At 51.1% G+C, this 18352-nt stretch overlaps 1 pseudogene; it reads right to left on the bottom strand.

Annotated features, from left to right (window-relative positions):
* Window positions 1-451: 451 nt before the first annotated feature.
* LOC129737201 (hydrocephalus-inducing protein homolog) overlaps window positions 452-18352 on the bottom strand; it is a 67827-nt pseudogene continuing 49926 nt past the window's right edge.

The following is an 18352-nucleotide window of genomic DNA, read 5'->3' on the forward strand; positions in this document are numbered from 1 at the left end:
GAGACACCAGCCTTTCGTTTGCCCTGTTGCCGCCCCTTAAATTAACCTCATTCAGTTTGTCAGGCTGTCCGTCAGTCTGCATAACATTCCCGATGCAACGCTCCTGTGAAAATTTCAGTCGATAACTCGCCCTTTCAAGTGGAGACCATGATCTCTGAGCCTCACAGCCACCGTTTGCAGATTGGCCAACAAACGGGAGACAGGGAAATGATGGCTCACCACCCTGCAGCAACCTCCAAGCAGGAACCAGAGCAGCGGCTTTGGCGCTTTAGAGGACACAAGGCTTGGGTTCAGGGACACGGGGGAATGAAGGATGCCCGTGTCACCCATCAGCTGGGCTAAGGCACAGCGCAGCCTGCTCCGCTCTCAGGTGGACACGTGCACGTCACCCTGACACCCGACTGCATCTCAGGCTTTATCTCCACAATTATTCAGTCCCCTCTGCTTCCCGTCAAGGAGCTGCCAGGCAGCGTAAGGCAGCCAAGGGCAAAACTTCAACTGGGGCAGCAAAAGAGCGGCAGAGCAGGCAGCTGCTGAGGGCCAGGGCGCAGCTCGGGCACATCTCGCCCACGCCCGCGCTGCTCCCATCAGGCAGCCTCAGCAGCACCGTGCCCGGAGTCTGTCTGAAGAGCCTTTGGTGAAGCGGCTGATGGAGCAGGTTCCCAGGACCTGCCTCCTGGCACGTCTCCATGAGAGCAGCAGCTGCCCTGAAAAGCAGAGATGCGCACCATGGGGGAACTCAGCCCCGTGGAGTCAGCAGGGGGGATCATCACACACACAGAGTCACAGAGCGGCTGGGGCTGGCGAGACCTCTGGAGATCATCTGGTCCAAGCCACTGCTCAAGCAGAGCCCGTCTTTATTGCAGGGAAAGAAACCGTCCCTGAGCCGCCTCGTATTACTGCTCTAGTGACTGATCAGCCCCAGGACTGGCAGAGATGGCGGTGAAGCACGACAGGCTTTATTGCCCAGTCCCATGGGTTAGGGCCCTGAGGCAACGGAGGGGCAGATGTACCCTGCAAGCCCCCCGGCTACACCGCGAGCTGCCCGGGGAGGAGGGAGGCATTGCACCGGGGCAGCAGGACCCGAACAGCTCTGCGGGTCACTGCCTGCGACAGGCATGCAAACCCATCATTTCAACACCAGTACCAGCCATCCCTGGTGGCTTGCTCTCGCCACAGGTGGAAAGCGGGTTTTCATGGTGGATTCAAAGAAAGCTGCCCTGGGAATCCCTCCCCCACTTGGAGGTTACTGTTGTCCCCCAAACAGCTGGAAAAGCAGCAAGGAGGAAATTCGCCCCCCTCCCCCTTGGCCCAGGAGGCTGAGCCTGGCCTCTCGCACGCTGCCTGATGCTTTACCCGCAGACCCAACCAAGCCCACAGAGCCAGGCCTGGGTGAACCAGCTCCACAAATCCAGCCCACCTAGCGTGGAGCAGAACAAACCTCCTCCCAACCCTGTTTTTAAGCCCCTCACAGATCCCACCTCCAGTGAGCGGCACATCCCACCCAGCGTCCGCACAGGAGCCCTCCCTGGCTGCACCAGCCCTGCCCCCCCCTGCCAGGGCAGCGACCCAACCGCCTCCTGCCACCTGCCACGCAGCTTGTCAGCTGCAGCCTCCATCAGTTCAACGGCCTTTCCCTGCGGCTGGCCTCCGGAGATGCCCTGCAACGCGACGGAGCCCACACGCTCTGTAGCTACACAACCCTTACCGTTATATTTTTGTGCAACACCACAGCTGGTTGGGCCCCCAGCAGGTGTGAAACTCACCTCACCACAGGCAGGCTGAGGACAAACTTCACACCCCAGACTCTGTCACAAACAGCAGTCTGACACAAAGCAAACGCAGACCTAATGGGGAAAGCGTCGGGAAATCCATGCCCGTCCAGGAGCAAAGGGCCACAGGGGCCTCTTGATCTCAGAGCTCCAAAGACACGACTCTCCGTTAAATACCGTCCAGAAAACAGAGGGAAAACTTGTAAAGATGATCCAGACTCATTTCTGCACAAACATCTATGCAAGCTGTCTATTTTACTGAGGGGTGCCCCAGCTAAAACTGCCCCCAGAGCCAGGCTCCTCTCGCTGCGTTGGGACGGAATATCTTGCTTTCTCTCCGAGACAGCAATATGGGAACGTTGCATGTAAAAATCAGGCCACAGGCTGCTACAGACCAGTCAATTTTCATTGGGAAATAGTCCCACAGATACTTACCATCTCTACACAGAAGGAAGCAGGGATGACAGCCTGATTGGAGAGGTGGAGAGTTTTGGACGCATCTTGTAGGACTTCAATACTGCTGGAATTTATCTCACTCAGATGCACGTAGACAACCCGTTCTTCTCCAATGCTCACTAAACAGATATTCTGCTCCAGGAAGCAGGTAGGAAAGAAAAAAGAAAAGCAGGGGAAGTTAAAAAATATGAGACAGCTCTAAGTGTCCTCCTCGACTGGGCGATAAGTACGGCTGTTGGAAGTTTTCAGTGTTGCAAGGCTGAAACAGAAGGCCTGGGGCAAGTGCAGGCTCGGGAGTGACCCCATCTGAAAGCCACAAGCTCCCGTTCTCAGGGGACAGAGAAACCCTGGGTCCCACGCTCTCCTTTCCAGACCTCCTCCACAGTTAGCTCTCCTTTCTCTGCCTTGTGCCTGCTCCCGCTCCTTCTGCCGCTCAGCCTTGCCCCAAACCTCCCTGACCGCTGCTGCTGCACAGCGACACTTGGACAGTTACTTCTCTGACATTCCCAAAAATGCACCTCTGAAAACCAGCACAAGCCAGAAGCGAAGCAGGCTCTTCAGAGCAGAGATCGTGCAAGTTATGGCCTCTGATGTGTGCTTATGTGTATTCCTGGTATGGCATGAATAACAGGCATTAATTATTCATTACATCATTCAAGTGGTGTTTTTTCTCTTGACAGTCAGAACCAAAAGCTTTCTCCTTGCAGAACTGGCACAGACTACTGGAGGAGGAACACAGATCCCTTTGCTAAACCACCTTCCCACATCATTAAAAACAACGAGAATTTGTGCACTCTTGCGGTGGATTTCACTGGTTCCAAACACCTCAACACTTCAACAGGATCTGAATGCATAGAACTCCCAACACTGACCAGACGCCGTATGATTCACTGGAGGGCACAGAGTACGATTTAACCGAAAAAGAAACCAGCTTCCACGATGTAAAACCTTTAATGATGTCTGGCTCAAGGAAGTGGTATTGACCGCTGTCAGAATCACCAGCCCAACTCAGCCAGAAGCAGCAGCATCCAGAAATGCTCATCCCTTGGCAGGGCACTGCTGCGTGCAACTAAGAGCCAAAAACCTCACCTACCAAGGCTGGGGCCTCCAAAATAAGGAACTGAAGCCATGCACGATGATGCATGTCTGGGCGATGCTGCCCAAAGCTCCCGGGAAGGAGGAGCTGCAGGGAAGAGCTGCGCCTCGCCAGCCAGCTCAGCTTCCCGGTGACAGCGGGACAGCAGCAGCAAAGGCAGGGCAGAGCCCTTTGGGGATGAGCGGAACAACATCTGGAGGATGCCCAGGAGAGCTGCCTTCTGTCAGCCTGTGTACTAACACCACGCATCCTCACCACCAAGGAGAGGGCTTCAGAAACGCTACCCCTTCATCTACAGGGTTCTAAAAGGGACAAGGAAAATGCCATGCAACAGCGTTACAGGCAACATGGCACAGGGAAAGGCAGCAACAAGCGATGGCAGCTCTGCCACCAGTAACGCCAGCGCTGGGATTTACCAGCTCCTTCATGCAGATGACACACGCCAGACTGGAGCTGGCACGCGTTCACCTGCAAACAAAATACCCGACAACGGAGCTGTGGAGGGACTCTGCACAGCCTGGATGAAAGATCTGTACCACGTTCTGCCTGAAACGGTGGTAAAGACCAGGCATCGACACTGGGCACCCCAGCCTAAGGCAAGAACGAGCTTTGAAGTTCTACTGGAACACACTGCAGCGATTCCCAAGGTCAGACTTGCAGCCGTACGGGTAGGATCTGCCACCAGCGCAGGACACGTAACAAGACAGCCAGCTCTTCTGCCAGCCCAGAAAGCTTTGGGTGCGTCAGCTACCAGGGAACTACTGGAACTGCACTGCAACCAGAAGACAGACCTATAGAAAATGCAACGCATCTAGTCCTTTCTTTAGGCACAGCTACGCTTCTCCAGCTGAAATGCTCGCCCTTTGGGCAAAACATTGACACGTTCACGTCCAAACAGAAAAGATTAAGGTAAGGTCAACTTTCAATTTATAAATTGTTAGCCCAAGCGTAAAAGCTTTTCAAGGTACCTGTAGTTCAAAATCCAGCTGACATTTAAACAACTGGTTATTCCAGTGGGGAGAAACCCTCCTCTTTCGGGGAAGCATGCCTTCTGTTTGCAAGCAACTGTTTTGTCAAACGTGAGACTTCCCTGCAAAGCCTGCATTGCCTGGCCTTGCTGTTGACTGGTTTACATGCACATCCCCAGCAGCCAGGGTTGAGATGACCAGTGGCATCCAAGGGATTTGGCATCATCGTTTCAATTCGGTTTATAAAAAGTTTATATCCCTGCAATTGTTTTCAAAATGTCAGCCTTCCTTTCTGTTACAGAAAGCTTCACGTTCTCGGGAATCCTCTGATATCCCCTTCCGTGCTCAGAGAGAGGACAAGACATTTTAAAACAGCTGCTTCAAAAGTTAGTATCCTTTTAAATTAAAGTTTAATTAACTAAATTTGTTCTCGATTTCAGCCAGTGGAAGCCAGGACACCAGATACAACGTTCTCTTGCCTGCACTTTGTTGTTGCTGCTGTATATGCCTGAATGCAAATGTCCTGTAGGAGCCTTTAGTCCAGGAATGCTTTGCCTCACCCCTTTTCAAGCTTGGTAGGGAAAAAAAAAGAAAAGAAAAAAAAGCTTGTGCTCCAGATGCAAGCAGTGTGGAGTCTCATGCGTCTTTGGCTGGGGCTTTTGGCAAAGAGATATGATGGATATTTCTCAGGCGGGATGGACCTGACTTTCAGGAAAGCTTAAATCCAGCTTTACAGAAATCATCATTTCAGCACGGTCTCTTACACCGCTCTTGCTTTAGTGGTATTCAGCGATGTCCCCGTGCGCTCCCGAACAAGAGTTCTAATGAAGCAGCGGTTGCTGCTCATCTCGTAACGCAGGAGAGCGAGAGACCCAGGAATTGCTCTGGGTTTCAGACTGGGCTTGTTATCCCGCCTCACACGTCCGTAATTAAACACCATCTCAGACACTTAGATTTCCACCTAAGAGGACACCACCCTTCTCTAGGCATTAGCTGCTACTTATGCCATGAATCCCTTCTTTCCGTGTCCGCACCAGCCACGTATTGTCACGTTCTCCTTTTCCCTGGCAGAACCCCTGTACACTTTATGCCCACCAAGATGAGTCACACAAAGGCACGCATCTCGCCTAGCACTCACCAGCGGGGATCTTTCATTCCCAAACACTGAGACACTAGCCACAGTGTCCTGCCTTCCTATCGCCTGGGCTTCCAGCGTCAACGGGATCTCTACCGAGCTGTGAGGCTGGATAATCCCACACGGCACAGGGCTGGAGTACCACACAGCAGCATCCTCCTTGTGCTCCTATAAGGGACAGAATCAAAGACAACTTCAGAGTGACCTCTGAGGAAACTCCAAGCTTCTTAACATCCACCACAACGGCAATTCACCCACATTTTTAAAAATCCCTAGGAGAAAGCAGAAAGGCACAACACAAGGAGCAAGATTTGTATGGGCCTAATTAGCATCCTCACAGGGTCCAAAAGCTGCTGCACTCGCAAACGCCCACTCCGGTGCTGGCGGCCTCCTTGCAGCAGCTTTTCACAACCCTCCAAGTTCTCCTGCATGAAAGCACCCCAAAGACTAGAACCGAAACTGCTTTCTGAAGAGTTCAAACCGCTCCTGAAGTTCATATTCAGGTAGCTTCCCGTTCTCTCCAAAACTTTAGGTTTGAATATAAAACAGCAAAGGTCTTATCCAAACCCCGTTTTTTTCCTAACAAACCCCTCGATAACGACGTTTGAGGGCAGGAGGCGAACACGACGCCAAGCCTGAGGAAGGACTCCACAGCAGCCTGGAAGATCGCTGTCGTTCACAAGGGTCAGCATCCACTCGCAAGGGAACTTCAGAAAGCACCGTCCAAATGTCAGAACAGGGCTGAGCACGGGCAGTGGAGGAACGACACATCCGGGTGAAGAGATGACCAAAGGGAATTAGAGACACTGAGAGAATGTAGAAGTTGTTTACTCCCCAAACAGCATGAAACAGACACAAGGCATTTGTCTCTGCCAGATAGACATTTCCTACCTCTACGGCAATCGATCACCTCTAACTTCTTCTTACTCAACAGCCTCTTGTAAAGGAGGGGCAGCCCCAGACTCCCGTGGCAGAGGCTGCCCAGTGCCCTGCCCCAGTGCTCTCTCATCAAGCTTTGCCCCTCCCTTGCCCCAGGAGGCCGGCAAGGACCCTCCCACAGTCCCAGCAAGGCACGAGCTCTGCGGGAGCCTTCCCGCTGAGGACCAGCGCTCCCCAAAGCTCAAGGAAAACAAGACTCCCGCATCTCAGTAAAAGCAACTCCCTCCTCTCCCGTACCGCTCTCGCCCTGCCTGAAACCTCAGCCGCTTGCCCCCGCGATGGAGGGCACCAGCACCGCCTGCCTCTCGCGCTGGGTGACCAGCCTCTCCCAGCTCCTGCAGCTGCCTGGGTCCTCCACACACCAGCCCACACACTGACTCTTCCCATTCCCACTCGTTTTACAAAATTGCAGCCCAGGCACCCAGTGGGTGACTCTGCCGGGGAGAGGGAACAGCACCAGCAACTGCGTCCCTCTCGTCATTAAACTGGCACCCGCTGCGGCGCAACGGCATTGAACGACGCTGCAGCTTTTGGCTTAAGTCTGGGAACGTTCATGCTCAAGAGAACCAGAGAAACCTGAGCTCACCTGCCACACCAAGGACTAGTTTCCCCTCACCACTCCTGCCGTAAGCCCCTTTCCCATTTGCACACGCCTTCATTAACTGAGCCAGACCCCAGCTTTCAGCAGGCTGCTCGCCGCCTTCCAAACAAATGCTGCATTTTGGGCCAACCCAGCACAAGCCCACCGCTTGCAGGGAGAAGCAGGGGCAGTCCTTTGGAGATTCATTACTCCTCACGTCCCAGACAACAGGCCAATAGTGAATATAATCACTGCTCCCTTAAAAATAAAATAAACCAAAAAAAAAAAGACAGAGGCATGGCCCTGAGCACTGAGCACAGGTGCCTCTCAACATGGGCTGCTTTCAAAGCACGGCTGTGCTCACAGCGAGCTGGGCAGAACTAGCTCGTTAAGCAACATTTCTCATTTGGAGCTGAAGCCAGGACACCCCACGCCAGGCAGCGTGCTGGGCATGGGTACGCGGGGAAAGGTGGCCAGCTGCAAGGAAAGCGCCGGTACCTGGCTGTGAGAGGCACGCCAACACCTCCTGGCCAACACCATCCACGCCCACCACCAGCGCCAGCTCGTATCGCCCCACCGTGTTGGAACACAGGGTGACCTGGTAGAGGAGAAGAGCGTCAGATACTTAATCACTGCCAGAAGCCATCAGCCACGCATGGTGTCCTCTGGCTCTCACCCACGGTCAGGAAAGGGAGCGATATTTTGCCTTAGTTCTCCTGCTGGTCCACGTGTAGACCACTGTCTTTCCGAGTAACAAAACTCTTCTGGCGATATCCGATTTATTAAGTACGCCTTGCATACCAGGGCATATGTAAGCTAAATTAAAGCACAATTCATGTTCTACTTGCCACTGGGACCAATTTTTACTCTCGACTACAACAGCATAAATCCAGAGGAAATCTGTTGACTTTCACAGAATGAGTCCAGCTTTACAGTGGGAAGCCGAGGGCAAAACGTGGCCCAGCAGCAGCTGTGCAGCTCATGGCTGCTGGAGCTTTTCCAGTCCTCGCTGCAGTGGATGCAACCATTCTGCTCCACACGAGAGGAAAGATAAGACCGGGAAGAATAGCAAACTGCTTTATGCAATGACATCTTTCTTTTAACAGTCACCTTCTGTCCCCATCCTTCCTCGGCCCACTTTAAATCAAATTGCTCTAAGCAGCTCAGACACACACGCATGGCTTCTGTGCTTCACCGTAGGGTACACGATCCTTGGCTTACAACTTTGGAAACAAAACGGTGCTCCGCCCCAGAGTACCCCAGCTCACAAAAACCTAACACGAACACCGATCTCTTACTTGCGTTATGCCCAAAGCCAGCAGCACTACAGCCCTCCTGCGCACCAGTGAAGCTTCAGCTCCACCTGCTGAAGCACGTATGGCCGGGCTCGTGCCATACCTGGATCCCCAGGGCTCCTTGGGAGCGGATGGTCCCCTTGCAGGGCATTATGGTGAATTCAGTTGGCTTGATGTGATGTTGGGCTCCCTTTCTCCAGGACGGGCAAGTGTTGTCTGATATCTGAGCAAAACTGGTGACGCTGCGCTGTCCTGAGCCTTCGCCAGGGATGCGAAGGTTGAAAGTCATGGGAACCAAGGAGGTGTTAGTGAGGCGACACGGCAGGGTGCGAGGAAAGCCTGGGAAGGTGAGACAAATATCAGTCAAGTCCCCGGCTATCCCGTGATTCCTGGTGTGACTCTCCTGTTAGGATAGACCGGTGCTTGTTGTTTATCTCTTTTCAGTGTGAATGAGAGGTAATGGAGAAGCTCAGGGAGGAGTGAGTTGTGACTGAAGTTGCTTTTTCCATGGATGGCACAGCTTGCTTCCTTGGCAATGGGCAGTGCCGTTGGTGCTGAAGAGCTGTCTCTACCTGTGAGGAGCTCTCTCACCTGCCCCCAAACCAGCCCCAACTCTTTCTCACTGATCAGTGTGCACCCAGACAGAGCATTTATTCTGAAAATTCAGTCTGTAAAATCCCCCATTAACTCCATGAACATTCCCCCAGTTTTCAATATATGAAAGTAGGGCATTGTCATGTAAGGAAAAGAAAGGATGAGACCGGGCACTACAACATGATGCATTGCACTCTAATGCAGTTTCTCTAGGCAGGACCCTTAAGGCATCTCCTGTTTCTGGGCAACCAGACTGAGCACATGACAACTCGGCCCACCTCACTGCAGGCAAACCTGATGCTTCCTTAGAAATGAGCAGGAACTGTGTCTCACCTTACCTAACAAACGGGGACATCACATCCACACTGCCTTTGATTACTGCCCACAAAGCCTGACATCACTTCAGCTCTGACACTTGCTTTCCACAACGGAAAACCAGTGGTACAACCACACTGGGTGAGGGGGTGGCTGTTCTGCAGAGGCAGGACACCAGCCCGCAGCTTGGTCTGGAGCGGACACCAGCTCTGCCAGAAGACACCTCCCATGCCCTGCTTACCAAGTGCTATTTGAATAAAGACAGGGAGGAAAACCACCTGCAGACACAGCAGATAGTTCCTCTGTGCCCAGCAGCAGTGACCATTGCCCACCGCCAGCAATTACTCCGGCAGGGAGGCGGGGGTGGGGCACAGAAAGGACATGCACCGACTGACCCACTGCACAGCCCCAAATGGGACCGAAGTCACCAGATGCAGACAACAGCCAGCAGCACAGTGACAAGAAGCAAAAATACAATAGCTGCCTTCAGCTGAAAAGGCCTTGTTAATGAAATCAGATTAAAGTAGGATGAACCTCCTATTACACAACCGCATTTCTGCCGGTGCGTTTCTTGTGGGTCTATTTATTCAAAAGGAAGCAGAGAAGTGGCCGAGTGGTGATGCAGGGAGAGGGGGAAGTGGCTCAGGGAAAGTACTGAGATTTCCTAGAAAGTCCACGAACCGCATGAAACCACAGAGGCATCCTGGGCACAGAATGATCACGGCCCTTCAATCAATCCCCAATTGATTTCACATGTAAACTTTAGATCATCTCAGTACAAAGCCTTTTCTCTGAGACTCGAGATGGAGAATCAGAATCTGCATTTCAGTGGAGATGCTCTGGGTGCTCAGCCACCGGCTCCGTCAGTGGAGCAGTGCTTCGGCTGGGGAAGGAGAAGGAGCCCACATCTCTGGAGACATCACTGCCCAAACCAATGCCGAGCTACTGCCTGGGCTTATTACCGGGCAGGTGATAACGAGGAGCCCTCACAGCACAAATTAACAGCTCACACTAAAGGTCAAGTGGGTAAGTGGTGTCCTCGCCTTGCAACAGGAACGTTCACCCTGAGCAGCCACAGGCTAGCGTGTGGCTCCAACTCCCTTCTCCTGCAGCCCCATCCCCTGGGCCCTTCTGGGACAAGGGCTTTCACCATCATTCTGCCGCCAAGGATTGGGAGGTTGGGGCTGAGCAGGCTCTGAGGGCACCAGGAAAATCCTGACTTTCTATTCCTTTGGTCCTGTTTGATCTCACGGCAGCAAAATACCACCTGAGCAAGCGGCAGCCCTGGTTCTAACACCCTGAAGGCTGCTGTGGAGGAACACAAGTGACAGACGCTCCCAAAGCGCTTCATTTCAGTAAGGCACAGACCTCCCCACCAGCGGTCCAAGCCCAGGGCACACTCACCAAAGGAGACGTCGCCGAATGGAGGGAAGGTACATGGAAAGGGAAAGTCGGTCCGATGACACAGCCCCTGTAAGGACAAAGGCAGAGGAGGAACTGGCTTGGTTAAAAAGAACTGCAAAGTGTTCGGCTTTCGTTACCACCGGGACGGATAGAAGCTGGTCTCAGCAGCACGGTGGGTTTCAAATCAACCCGTCACCCCTGCGCTCGGCACAGCATCCCTGTGCACAGGGGCAGCCAAAGCAACGTGGTCAGCAGGTGGCAGCTGCTGAGGTGGCTCAGGGCACCAGGGCAGGCAGGGTACACCCCCAGGTTGCTGCTGGCCCAGTGAAGGACCCTGAACAAGTGATGGCTCTGTGCCTCAGTTTCCCCATCTGTCATGTGACGGGCAGAGCTGTCCATGCAGAAGCAGGTTCATTGTAACTAGCCCTCTCAGCCACAGGTTCCCTGCTTTGGTATCTCTTTGCTGGAACTGGCCTTTCCACGGGCTAGATGGACATCTTCCTCAGACCTTATTCCACACTACCATTATGCGTGCAGGATTTTGAGGCACGAATCCACAGGAGCCCCAGACATCTACTGAGAAACGCAGCACAAGTTCTACACAGTGGATGGCGGAATCTTGGAGGAAAGTATCAGCTTGTCACCAGTGCACCGGCTGACACATCCAAGAGCAAGACTATTTGCACCACCAAACATGAGTGTCCTGAAGCCACCACACCAGCCCGCCCATCCCTAAATTCAGAGAGGTTCCAAACTCCCAAACTCACCAACATCCACTGAAATCAGCACTTGAAGCTGCACAACATTCATTAATTTCATGGTTGATGCCAATCAATGCCAGCTCTGCCTCTTGCTGAAAAAAACAAATACAGATCAAGGAGCACAGTGACCCGTGCCTCCTAGTTTTATTCACAGGACTGCCACCGGGTCTCTCGTACACATGAACAGACCCCAGCCTCCCGCAGGAGGGACCTGCACTCACCCGTGGTGTCCCAGTTCCAGCATCCCTTTCTAAAGAGCAAAAGAACAAGCGTTCAGGACCTCGTCAGGTCTGTTTCCAAGCAAAGAGTGATCACCTATGGTTTGGGCATCTTCTGACTGCACAATCAAAAAGCACTCAAAATCTGACTTTCAGGAGTTTCAATCCCATGCTAATTCTCGATTCCTGGAGCTGAATCCGTTCCTGAGAACAAGTTAGGTAGCAAATCCCTTCTGGCAATGAGGTTCCCTCTCCAAGGACCTCACATAATCAGACTTAACCTGCCAAGCCCCAGCATCCTACTCTGGATGGAGCAAAGGGAGCAGACATGCTTTCCGTAATAGCACTTGCCAAAAGACAACAGAAAACTGCCTCCAAACCAGCCACAACTGGGTCTCACACTGGGAAACTGCCAAGGGTGAGCCTTGCAGCGAGGGGGGAAATAACTGCCGTTTCTGCTGAGCACACAGGAGCTGTGCTCAAGGAAGTCAGACCTGAAGGACTGCCCAGAGGGCTCGGCCAAGCAGCCAGCCCAGAGCCCTGTGCGCTACAGCCGGTAACAGCGCAGCTTGCAAGAGAACGGGGGAAGAGGGCAGTCTTTATGGCAACAGCCACATCTTCCAATAGTGCTTCTGAAGGGAGATCGGGGTCCTCGCAGAGCAGGAAGGAGCACAAGGTAGGAGAGGAACCACCTGCACTCCCACCGCTGTTCCTTCCTCTGCAGCCCCATGTCCCACCAGCCAGCTCATCTCCACTCAAAAGAACTGGGAGTTTTTCCCTCCCTGGAGAACTAAATCCAGTGCACAACCCCCCCTGAAGAGGGAGGCTCGGCTTGCCCCGGTGGGTGGGCATCTCAAAAGCATTTGAAACAAACAGCTTGAGTTGTGGGGCTGGAGAATGAGAGATAAGGGCTGGACAGGGGTCCTTGGAACAAAGGCAAGACAGAAAGCAAGGAGGCAGATGCCATCTCGAGGAGAGGAGTCTGCAGTGGGAATTACTGTGGAGGCACCCCCCAGGCTCCTGTAACCCTCCTCACCTGACGGTCAAGGTCACGGGCTCAGGGGACCCATCCACACTGAACCGGAATCCTTCTGTGAACTGCCCCAGGGCGGTGGAACTGAAGGAGATCTGGATGACTTGGAGGACATCTGGTAAAACGATGCCCTCCTGGGGGAGAAAGGAGAAGCAGGAGCCCAGAGCGGTCGCCGGAAGGACCAACTTGGAGGGGGCATCAATGACTCCTTTGTTAAACAGGATCACCTGCAGCAGCAAGAAAGCAAAATGGAAATACATGAGGAATCTTCTTTCCTTACAGAAGGCTGACTTGTTTTCTAATTAAACTTCTACAAAAGGCAGAAGATGCTGTGTGCTGCTGCTTGGCTGAAGCCAAAGAAAACACAACAGGACAGTTTCTGCCTTTGGGTTTTTGCATGCAAAAAACCCCAGTGATAACTTCACATAAACAGAGTCACTCTGGGTTTATTCCACTGACACAGAGCAGTCCGCTTGGACTTGCAGGGCTGAGGATGTGGTCAGCATCACCAAGGCGATGCAGACCTGCCCCAAAGAGCAGCAAAGGGCGGTCGCAGCATTACAGCGAATCGTCACCTAACTGCTCCCGCTCCAGATGAGCCCAGTCCTGCCAAGGGCAAAACACATTCAGCTCCCGTTACAGCCAGCAAGTTTACTGGATGTAGAAAATACCTTGGGACAGCCCCATAACCAGCTTCAGCAGCACTCCCCGACTCTGCTAGGGTACGTCAGTGAGGCGCATTTTGTTCTTTTCTTTGATCTGAGAGTCTCTTTGTCTTTGCTCAACCAGACATGTCAAGAAAGGATGAGAGTGAGGGGCATAGCAGCTCCACCTGCTCTAAAGAATCTCTTTCATAAATATTCACAGCCATCATCTACTAATTTACCATTATTTACTGTTCCAACAAGCTACACAATCCTGCAGCATTTGCTGAGATTCAGCAAGAAATGCCCACACCTGCCTGTGAGTATCAGCACACTGGTGGTCACCAAACCTACCCAAAGCAAAGCTCTACAGTTTCCGAAGGCTGCAGGTGAAATCCGGCCATTTCTGTGGACTTATCTACCTGCTTGGCAGTTATTTTCCCTAAGTTTTGTCCTCGCAAAACCTGTCAGAAAAACTGAGACAGAAGCAGAGGTACAGCCCTTATTTTTTTAATTTTGCAGCTGCTGTTGAAAACATTCCTGTATTCAAATTCTGCACTGGTAACTTGGAAACTACTCATATGTTTTACACCTTAATTACAAATTGCACTTAGGGATCCTACACGGAAGTTTACCTCCAGTCTGGCTACTTAATACAGCACTTGGAGTATCATCTACTTATTCACATTTTCTCCAGTAATGAAACCAACACATTGATATATATAGAATCAATAAAGAATCAGCATTAAAAAATGCATACATACAGTGCACAATATTTTGGCAAGAAAACACCTTAACGTGTCCTTCCCTGCAATAGTCAAGCTTTTGAAAGTGTCTGGCACCATGTACTGCCTCATTTTCTACCGCCTCCAGTTGCTGTATCTTGGGGGTTTTTTTGGTTGGTTTTTTTTTGAGAAAACTTGCCACCATCGGCGGGGGGAGGCAAATACCCAGAAAGCTCCTTTGCTTCATTTCCAGAACTGCCCTGCTCTGTTCATAGAGCCAGAGGGGCACCAGGTCTGAAGGGTGGCAGGAGGCTGCTCAGCAGGGACAGCGCTCCCGGTGCCTGCGCGGGCAGCTCTGCGCGGGGAGGCTGCCCGGCTTCCCTCCGGCGCCAGGATCCAGCAAGTTGCGCTTCACTGAAAGGTGTTTGCAACGGACTCGAGTCGGAACACAACACCTTTGTTCCAGCTGCTTTTTAACCGCCAGGGTACCAGGGCGCAGTGCATCTAGGGCTGAAACAAAAGCCTCTGGATCCTGACCTTTTTGACCCGGTGTTGCTTTCATGTGTCAAGGGCTGGATTTTCTGCATGAAGCCTCCCAGCTGGTCTCAAAGGGAGGTTGCCAAAACGCAGGGATCGGGGCTTTGTGGACAACATACACACCTTTCAGACCCCATCAAAACTATCCAGATTCTGCAAAAACTCCCACATTTAACTTACATCAAATAATGCGTGCACATAACTGCCTGTGTTGCCAGAAATCCAGCAGGTGCACAAAGCTCACTGCTGCCCCAGGGGCCATCAGGATCCACCCCAACCCCAGCAAGCCCCACTGCTCACCTCGTAGCTGGGGGCTGATGCAACAAAAACCTTCCCGATGTCCAGCTGGTCAAAGCTGAAGCGCAGCTGGGGCCCTATGCCGCTCCCTTTGATGCGCAGGGGCAGCCTGGTCTCACGGCCTGGGGAGAGGTTGCCATGTCAGTACAGAATTCCTTCGGTTCGCCTGGATTTTCCAGGCAGCCTCAGAGCCAGTCCCCGACTCCGGGCTGGGTGGCACCAGCACTAGATGCTCCGCGAGAAGATACGGGACCCTTCTCTTCCCTCAGCACATCAACTTTGCGGCTGGTTTCTAACTTCTGACGGAGCCCTTGGGCTGGTTTGTAACTTAGCGATCAGTTTGCACCCTCAGAAAGTGATGCTGCATATAAAACATGATTTCTGAATTCCTTCCCATGCACTTAAACGAGCTTTGAAATCCATTCAGAGAAGGCACAAAGCTCACAAAACAGAGCCGGAGAGAAAAATCTGCTGTCTGTATCGCTGCAATCGGAGACGACTGCACGGGAGCTGAGAAGTATGAGCCCAAGCAAGGCAGAGCAGCCTGCTGACAGCGATACCCCAGCAGCCTGCTGACAGCGACACGCGCACCCGAGCGCTGCCTCAAGCAGGCAGAGCATCTCAGCCACCACCTGCGCCTAACGTAGGGCTCCGTACCGGGGTGCTCCAGGGCTCACCGCCTGCAGCAGCGCCTTGTTAAGACGGGGCTTTACGGTCTCCAGAGAGCAGCACTCACCTGTTCCCACCATCAAACCAAGAGCTCAGCTTTGTAAAGACGCCCCACCTGAAGCATACTGAGCAGTTACGGAAAACCAGCCTCCTCGCTACTGAAACCAGATAAGCTCTAAGTGTACTGCTAACACACATATCCCTTGCTGCAAAGGCAACTGAGACCACAAGGCTTACAGCTGAACTCCAGGATGCTGAGTTTCTTCCTTAAGTCTGCTAAGATGGCATAGTGCGGGATCTTTCAGTCTGAAGCCTTTCTTGAACCACTGGAGCAGCCTAAAGTGCCTGAATTCTAGCTCAGGTTTTGGCTTAGGTCCCCCTGCTGTTATAGATTTGCTAATAAGTTAAGATTGATTGACTTTATTTGATTGATTATTTGATTTTATAAAATCAATCATGTAATAGAAATATAAGAGGATAAGAAAATATATTTTAATGAAACTTATAGTTATAGTAAAAAGCGGCTATAGAAAACCCTCTGTACAGCCCCGTACCAAGGCCGGAGGAATTGGTCAGAATCACCTAGTAGGAATGTTTAGAACTTAGATAACAGACTTAAGATTTGAGATGATTGTTTATATGTAACCTAGGAGGATGTACTAAAATGTCAAAATGAGAATTTATGTGAACTGGGGAGAGTCGAGTGAAGCAACCCATAGTTGCCGGCCAAGAAACAGTTACCTCAAGTGGCAGGTAATTCCGGCAGGGGGAGATCGAGACCACCGACTCACATACCACCTACCCAAATCGTACCCCAGACCCATTTCCGGACCTTTCTAACCTTTACTGCGCAGAATCGGGTACGAGAGGAGAGTATGTTAATGATTTATGGGAAATCTTACGATTATGCATGGATATTTAATGAATATGTATGAATGAGTTCTATACAAGGTGTATGATTTTGAACCATGGTGTGCGTCGATCGTGAGGGGACTCACTCACGCACCCGGCCGTCCATAAAGAAATGTCTGCTTATCTACATCACATTGGTGTTGATAAGTTCTTCATTCCGAGATTTCGGTAACAGTTTTGGCGACCCAGATGGGACCTCGCTGAAGGAGACCGGAGGAGTCGGGGACCTGATCGGTTCCAGCCGGCACCGAGGATTTCTCGGGGATACCCATCGATCCCCGATCCGTAAGGCTCTTCGCGACGTTCCCTGGATTTTGGTAAGACACTTCTTCTTGTAATTGTAGTAAGTGGGTAGGAGTCCCACTATAATAAGTGTATGGTAAGGAGTGGGTTGGAGACCCACCAGTGGGTTTGAGTCTCACTGAGTAAGTCTGCCTGTCAGACGCGGTGAGAGCTGCGCAGGGTTGGACTATAAGGATCCTTGTGGAAGAGGAAGCCTAGGCGCCTGCCCGTAAGACATAAGCGAAAGCTATTGCAGGGTTGGACAAAAGTGGAAACAAGAGAACCTACATGCTCTAGTGTTCTCTAAGGTAGTGCCTCTAACAAGAAGTTAGGAGGGGTTTTTCTTCTGATACAGAATTGTTTATTGTGTCTGTGTATCGAGAAGAAAATTAAGAAGTGTATAATATTGTGTTTTATGTCTTTGTTTAAAGTAACAATTGTGGAAAAGTGTGAGTGTGGCTGTAAGGGTGAGACGTGCAATTAAGCACGAAAGCGAGTGTGGAGCGTGGATCCGCGGATCGGGGAGACAGAGTTGAATAATTGTGTATTGTACTGTGAGTGATTATACCATGGCATCTAAGTTAACTCGGTTGTTTAAAAGTAAAAGCATGCGTAATCTTGCTGTAAATGATAAAATCCCGAAAAACTCTCCATTGGGATGTTTATTGGCACATTGGGGAGATTTATATGAGGATTTGCCAAAAAGCCAGATGATTGAGTATTGTAATAATTGGTGGCCTCTGTATACATTGGAAAATCAGGAAAAGTGGCCCATAAATGGAACACTGAATTATAATACTATTCTGCAGTTAATGTTATACTGTAAAAGGGAAGGGAAATGGAGTGAAATGCCATATGTGGATTTGTTCTTTTACCTGAGACAGAGAAAAGACTGGCAGGATGAATGCAAGTTAACTGATGGAGATAATTTTGTGATGGCTGTAACTGCTGATAACAAGAAAGTAAAAAGGTGTTGCTCAACTTGTGAGATCGGGAAAGGTTGTTTAAAGAAAAAGATTGTCACTGAGAGTGATGATGGACCAGAATTAGATATATCCCCTCTTAGGAGAGAAAGGAATCAGGGTCGAGAATCTAGGGCACGAGAACAGGCGATTGAACCGGATAGCAGTGGAACAGGAGATGTGGAAGAGAGATTATCGGAGATTGTAATTCATACTCCTGTTTCACGGAGAACTCGGCAACAGACACAGACTATAGCTCCCCTGCGACAGGGAGTTGGTAGTGATGGACCGGTCTATGTGAAAGTACCTTTTACAGCTATGGATTTGATGACTTGGAAGCAGGCAGCAGGAAATTATAGAGAAGATCCTGAAAAAGTGGGCAAGGTGGCAGATACTATAACTAGAACACAGAATCCAGACTGGAATGATTTACAGGTGATCCTGGATAATGTGTTAGATGATACAGAGAAGCAAACGGTATCAAAAGCTGGTAAAGCTCAGGCAGAGTTGGATGTGATGAGTGGAATTACAGGTGGAACAATAGAACAGAATTTTCCATCTGGGGATCCGCAGTGGGATCCAAATAATGTAACACATAGAGAAAGACTGAGACGGTATCAGAAATGGGTTTTATATGGGATTAGACATGCCATGCCTAAATCTCTGAATTGGTCTAAATTATATGAAGTAAGACAAGATAAAAATGAATCTCCCTCAGCATTTTGGGAACGATTAAAGGAAGCTGCCAGAAAACATAC

This window comes from Falco cherrug, chromosome 12, assembly GCF_023634085.1.
Source record: "Falco cherrug isolate bFalChe1 chromosome 12, bFalChe1.pri, whole genome shotgun sequence".
Taxonomy (NCBI): domain Eukaryota; kingdom Metazoa; phylum Chordata; class Aves; order Falconiformes; family Falconidae; genus Falco; species Falco cherrug.